A 7500-nucleotide genomic window follows, 5' to 3' on the forward strand; every position below is an offset into this window, starting at 1 on the left:
CTGATGAGACTCAAGCGCCCGGCGCCGTTAACTTGTAACATAACGAGCAATCATCTTATCTTGGATAGTTAAGTTATTTTTCATCTTTCAGGCGAGAGAAAGAAAGTACTCTGTCTTTAGGCTCAGCAAGAAATACATAGATGAATAAATTATGCATATATATATATATATATATATATATATATATATATATATATATATATATATATATATATATATATATATATATATATATATATATATTCCTATGAGTCCACGGGGAAAATGAAACACGATAAGTTCCCAAGTGCACTTTCGTGTCATAATCACATCATCAGGGAAGAGACAAGAAAGAAATATGTAAAAAGTTTCGTTCGCTTCTTTATGCATTTGTATTTAACACGTAAAGACTTAGGTACCTCAACATCTAAGCAAGATTATCAGCAACCTCACGTTGGCCTTGAAGGCCGCTTAGAAATAACTAAAGGCTGCTTTCTAAAGCATTATACTCTACACCTTGTACAGTACACACATTCAAAATAGGCGACCGTGCTGATACAAATCATAATGAAGATACCTCATGATCAAACACAGGATCCAAGGGTACCAGAGTCTGGCCTTAAAAGGCCAACAAAAGCCACTTTATCAAGGTTCAGAGTTACGAAGACACGCAGAGGAACCAGGTGGGATAGGAACAGAGGAAGGAACCAAGCAAGGATTTTCCTCTCTAAGGTTCATTCCTATGTTACGGACGCTACATCACGTGCGATTAACCCAAACAGCCATAAAATTCCCACTCCCCTCCATCACCTAAGAACTTAACCACAAGATCTCTATCGATGGGCCACATCGTCGATATTTTCTTTTGTCTAACTTTTGACCGACTGACTCAGATCAGGTACCGTACGAGGCACCAGAACATTACATATCCAGCAAACCACCAGTACACATATGTAAACATCAACACCATACATCTCAAAAGCTCTGAATATATCTTATTTCTCCACTATATCATCCCCAGGCTAACGATTTCCTTCCTTCTTTCCTTCCTTCCTTCCTTCCTCACCCCTTATCCCTCGAAACAAAAGAAAAAAAAAGAAGGAAAAGAAAAAGCGACAATTTTCTCAATATCATGGTATACATCCTTCCTCACCCCTTATCACTCAAAACAAAAGAAAAAAAAGAAGGAAAAGAAAAAGCGACAATATTCTTAATGTCATGGTATAGATTACAGTAAAAGCAATATCCGTGCGTCTTCTAATAATGCAACGGCGGGCTCAAAAAGGCGACGCCAGACAGATATAACAAGCCGAGGCAGTATTCGATCAAACCTCTCACTGGCAAGCACTGGGAACATGTGACCTGGAGGTGGTCCATGTATTCGAAAGCTTTTTGTATCCGTCAAGATGGAAAACGAAAGAAAATTTCTTCCCTAGATACACAAGCAGTACTCCAAACAGTAACGGATCTGCTCCATGGACAAGAGTTCCTACGCAAATCACGAATTCATCCAGGACCTGAACATGGCCAGAGTAAATGGACAGGACACAAAGAATCATCGTCAAGATGAAACACTTAAAACATTTCTGGCATTTCCTTCATCCATCAACAGTGAGATGTAAACAATGCTCAAAGTTCAGGAAGGAAGCGAATCACGTTGTCCAAGTGCAATGACTTTTAAGATTCGATTGCATTCAAGTCTGGGTTTGGTTCTTATGTATCCTGGAAAGCTTGTAAATAAGAGACCACCTAATCTGAATGATCATTTGGTCTCTCCTGATATTTATCAGCATCGTTAACATTTTCTCCTCTCGAGGTCCCATTTTCGGTTATGCTAAGCGGTGTGTCATGCAGCCAATCAGAGTGTGAATACCCAGTAGCTTTGGAAGTCACTTCTAAGGGTGAAAGTCAGGTATATTATCACTGTGATTTTGATCTACGTTGCAGTCATTTGCCCTCCTATCTTAAATCCAGTTTACATTCATGCTGCGTTGTAAACCAGGTATTTAAGTGGTTCATGAAGAGGATGAATAAATTTGGTTGTCCCGGTGACTCTAGGATGTGCCATTTCTTACTCGTCTCCACATTCCCGCTGGAAATTCCAACGATACCGTTACACACTCACACACACACACACACACACACACACAGGTTTAACCTGAGTGAGGTCGTCTGAGAGTTGCCAAATCAAGGTTAGGTTTTGGGTAGCTCGCCCAAACCCTTGTGCCAACCTCAGTTACTAAGCACACTTAACCTGTACGTGATCGATTTTCTCTCTCTGTAATTATTCCTCTAAAGATGTGATGATACACGGAAGCGCTAAGGATTATCGTGTTTCCTAATCCTAGATACAGGGGTCGACATGCTGTCAATGGACTGAACCAGGTCATGTGAAACGTCCGAGGTAAACCATGAAAAGATCTGTAAGGTTTGGTCGTGGATAAAGAGCTGTGCTACCGGTGCATTACACAGGACAGTCATAGAATGAATGCGAGTGGATGCGGCCTTTCCTCGTCTGTTCCTGGCGCTACCTCTCTAACGCGGGAAACGGCGGCCAGGTGAGGATATTCCACAAAGGCCCAGTCCTCTGTTCTTAACGCTACCTCGCTAATGCGGGAAATGGCGGATAGTTTAAAAGAAAGAAAAAGATATATATATATATAATATTATATATATATATTATATATTATATATATATATATATATATATATATATATATGTAATAGCGACACACTTCAACATAAGCTGCTATGCCCAGCGGGAGGCGTCCGCAGCGAGAAGGGTTCCGTCACACTAGCCCACGAACCAGCTGTAATAACAGGGCTCCTCCGGCGAAGATGAAGGCAGGTGATGGTCCTCCACACAGCCACTGTCATCACACCTTCCCCTTATTCGTCCAGAGAGAAATATCTCCATCATCTCCTGGTACTTCGAGAGCTCGTGGAAGTTTGCAACTATTTCTACGCGCGCATTTTCCAGGAAGATCGAGTTTCCTGGAGAAAAAATGCGTGGATAAGTTCTTGATGATATCTCGTGTCTTACGTAACGGCGTTTGCTGTCAGTGAAACAAGACAGTGTGGCTCGTGTGTTTGACGGGCTGGCCTTTGACCTGAGGTCATAGCAACTCTCCATCATCCTTAAGAGTCCTCAAGGATCGTACCGCCGTGTTTAAGGGTCGCACCGACGCGCTTAAGGTTGTGCTGCCATGTTTAAGGGTCGTACTGCCGTGTCTAAGGGTCGTACTGCCGTGTTTAACGATCGTAACTCAGTTCTGAAGTGATAGGCCGTCATCCGTAAGGATTGTAATCCCATGCTCAAGGTACGTACCGTCGTCTTTAAGGATCGTACTGTCGTGTTTAAAGGTCGCACCCTCCGTGATCAAAGGTCGTACCGTCGTGTTTTAAGGATCGTAAATCCGTGCTTAAGCGTCGTACTGTCGTTCTTGAGAATCGTGACCCCGATGTCAAGGGTCGCGCCATCATGCTTGGGGAACCATAATGCCCGTGTTATACCTCCAGCAACCCTGAGCCTCCATCATTCCCCCCAGCAGAGTCTCATTCAGTGTCGAGTGTTTTGACACACCCTCTCCCTCCCGTCACTCGCTCCCTCCCGCCACTCGCTCCCTCCCGTCACTCTCTCTCTCTCTCCCCTTCTATCTCCCCCTTTCTGTCAATCTATCTATAAGTTTATCTCTCTCCACCAATCTATTCATCTATCTACATTGCCATCCACCTATTCAACCTTCCGTGTCTTCTGTAGCATTTGCATCACACATTCCTGGATTTGCATTTATCGAGACTCACAGAGGGAGATTATGAGCCACCAGTCGACTTTGCCGCAAGGAAGGGCGTGACGACACCTTTTCGTTTTTCTCGATTCCGTTTTCATCTGTTTCCCAACTGTTGTTGTTGCCTCAATCATAAGCGGTGCCTGGGATTAACCCTCGACACTTTCACTCGTAAAATGATTTAAGACAACGTAGGAGAACTTACCTGTAGTTATGGGTCCTGTTCTTACGTTTATAATCCTCGTCGATGGTAAGTTCGATCTTCCTTGGTTTTATAGGAACACATTCTTAAGTCTTGATCTATTCAGAAGCTTCATTCGCGAATCTATCAAAGTATGTATAAACGATTTAATCACACAGTTAAACTTATGGAAAGAATGTATCACTTTTTTTTTCTATGAAGTTGGTAAACTATGAAATCACAACTTATTTTTTCAGTAAAGTTGGTATAATAAGAAATCACAACTTATTTTCTGTGAAGTTGATATAAATTAGAAATCACCACTTTATTTTTCTGTGAAATTGATATCAAAAGAAATCACGTCTTTCATTTTCTGTGAAGTTTATATGAAATAAATCACCACTTATATTTTGCTGTGAAGTTTTTTCTTTTTTTCTTAATGAAAAGCTTTACTATCTTCAGGCAACTCCAAGAGTAGGTTGTGCAGAGGGGTATGTTTCCCGGTGCCATATATGGCGCGCGTAGGTTTCACCATAGCTCCTTGTCGTCGCTCTGATGAAGCCTCACACACACACACACACACACACACACACACACACCTCGGGTCATTACCTCAACGTTTGAGTCATCACAAGTATGAGGTCATCATTCACGATGAACCCCCTACGTAATTCGGCGCATTTACACTTTCACTTAAGAAAAAAAAAAGAAATGAAATGGTTCATCACGAAGCTTCAGTCACGAACACAACCACCACTACGATATATGACGAACACCAAATCGCTAAAACGTCAGGAATTATCACAACATTTGGATCATTACAACACTTGGGGGTCATCACATATCTGTGGTCACCACAACAACAACAGACCTTGTGTCATCATCACCCAGGCTCTAAAAAAAAAAAATATGGTCACCTCCCGCTTCCCTCCAGGGTTGTGTGGTTCACGTGTTCATCACCGTGTAACGGGCTAACGCTGGGCGGGGCTCCTTCCACTCATGTGGCCGTTCACTACTACAGCTATACACAGACCAAGAAAAAACCACACACACACACACACGCACACACACACTCGCCTCTTTTACTCAGGAACGGCGAGAGAAAACGAGTGGTTGGGCTGTTACTGCTTCCATACTTTGGAAAATCCTACACTCGTTATGCATAACTTTAAGTCTTTTAAAGTATCTATATCACTACGTTTCCATGACCGAGAAAGGCATTTAGTATCGATCCTTTTCTCTTTTTTTTTTTTCTTCTACTTTATCACAGAATTTGAACTGGTGTAAGGCACTGCTCGAGCACTGACGTCCGAATGAACTAGTTCATAACCCCTTACCTGAGGTGTCTCATTCGGGCCGGACGGGGTGTCGTAAGAATCAGTCAGTACAGCCCAGAGAAACTTTCGAGGCGAACCTCTCCTCTTTGCAAGTGCCAGAGAAGGAGGGAGATACACTCACAGGGTCCTACGAACACCACGGAAAACAGCACAGCCGTGCGCACACAGCCCTGCCACAGCACACACTCGAGTGATACCACGGGTAAAAGTTGGTAGTGAGCGAACACATCTGGAGAAAGCTCGAGGGAGGTTGGAGATCGTGGGCCGGGTATGTGTTGTGTGTTGGCCCGGCGGCAGGGGTAGCAGGCACTCCTGCCTAGACGCCCAGTAATTTCAGTTTATCAAACTTACGGTTTACGTTAATCGCTTCTTGATCGTGTAATCCTATATTGATGCTAATTTTGCACTTGGTAGAGATAATTCAAAGTAAGTTCGTAGCGTCTAATGATCGGATGTATTCTGAGAGGACCAAAATCAACCCGACTTCTCACTAATATAACCGAAGATTTAAAGAAAAGATCGAAACGCACCAACACCCGCATGAACAGAACAAGAACCAGGGATCAGCTCTGGATCAACACCTCGGCAAACCTCACTCACTGATTCAAAACTTCCTTCGAGTGCAATTATTCCATTAATCATCATATTTTAATATTCTAGATCAGCAGAAAAACGAGAGGATATTTAGAAGTAAAAGATTCACGGATATATTTCTGTGTCAGCGTTCTTATCGATGCGAAATTCTGTGTTATAAGAAAAGTGGGGCAAGAATGAACACGGAAAGAGCTTCCCCATAAAGTAAGTTTGAACGTTTTCTTTGATCTAAGACATAGTCATAGAACACGAAATAAGGGGGATCTTTGGTATATATTTGTGCCTCCCGAGCTAAATGAAAAGTTTACAGGCTTTTCTCTTTGGAAGTTCTATACATCTCTCTACTTCAACCAAACTAAGCCATGAGCCTTTATTCTATTCCACTATCATCAACAGCGGTAGAAGCCATTGGTATGCTGTTTTTTTAATTCATCTGTATTTATTCAATATCATCTTATTCATAGCTGTCGGCACCCACGGTGAACGAAATGTTATGTGTACACTGTCCAATAAAATATCATAATGGAATGATAATTTCTTGTTTGGTGGAAAATTTTGTCTATGTTTCTGTTAAGATTTTCATCTCAACGTGACCTTTCCCCTACCATCTGAACTTGACTTTTACATTATCCAGCTGTTACACCATTCAAGCTGTTGCTTGAACATCTTATTGTATTTACTCTTATGTTTCACCTCCAGTCCTGCGCATGATGGAGTACTTGCTTCAAATTGGGTGTGTGATAGTCCAAACATGTGATCCGATGAAATGAGTAACTAAAGTAACATAAATGAAATTAGGAAATAAACGAAGAATAAAGATGTGACAAGGAAATATCAGTATAGCGAGGACTTTAGAGTGGAGCATGGTTGAGTGTTTTTAGTATAGTATGGTTATATAGAATGCATGGTAGATGATAGATTGGTCAAGAAGGAATACCGGTGGTATAATGACTCATAGGTACAGGAAAGGTTAGAGGAAATGATGGATAGACGCCGTGGGAGAACTGATCCAGGATAGAGGATAGAGGATTGGATAGATCGCCGATCGGATGTAATGGAACCGTTAGACGTGTGTGTGTGTGTGTGTGTGTGTGTGTGTGTGTGTGTGTGTATGAAAGAGAAGGTAAGGAAATAAGGTAAGGAGAACAAGAGAATAAATGAGAGCATCAGTGAAGGGAACAGATGCTAAAATGTTAACAGGCAAAGAGGAAGCAAAAAAGAATAGAGTGAGTATTTTGAAGAGCTTCTGAATATATAGATTGGGTGGTGGGTGTGTGAATAATACATGAAGACAGAAAAGAATCTGTATGCGGCATTTATACAGACCCGGTTAAAGCGCATGATACAGTTGACAAAGATACCTTGTGGTCGGTGCTACGAATATATTGTGTAAGATAAAGACTACTAGATGCAATAAGGAGATTATTACTGGGGGAGTAAAACGCGTCCGAGATTAGAAACAGAGGAGGGAGAGTGGTTCCAAAGCAAAGTGAGTGGAACTTGGAGGATGGAAGGTTATATCACGTCACAGCGTAGGGTCCTGGCATGGGTATATATAAAACCACACCTTACTAATAAGCAGCTTTTCAGGAATTGCTGTTTCTTGAAAAAATTAAGATAT

General features: G+C 41.9%; 1 long non-coding RNA gene across 1 annotated transcript in view; it reads right to left on the reverse strand.

The window, feature by feature from the left end:
- The window catches only part of LOC139750095 (uncharacterized), a 108202-nt gene extending 102721 nt beyond the window's left edge, over positions 1-5481 (reverse strand). The window contains exons 1-2 of the long non-coding RNA XR_011713078.1: positions 5407-5481; positions 3973-4240 (exon numbers count right to left, since the gene is read on the reverse strand). This is a non-coding gene — a long non-coding RNA (uncharacterized lncRNA). The remainder of the gene's footprint in view (positions 1-3972; positions 4241-5406) is intronic.
- Between the last annotated feature and the right edge of the window lie 2019 nt (positions 5482-7500).

The sequence above is a fragment of the Panulirus ornatus genome, chromosome 9 (genome assembly GCF_036320965.1).
Source record: "Panulirus ornatus isolate Po-2019 chromosome 9, ASM3632096v1, whole genome shotgun sequence".
Lineage (NCBI taxonomy): Eukaryota > Metazoa > Arthropoda > Malacostraca > Decapoda > Palinuridae > Panulirus > Panulirus ornatus.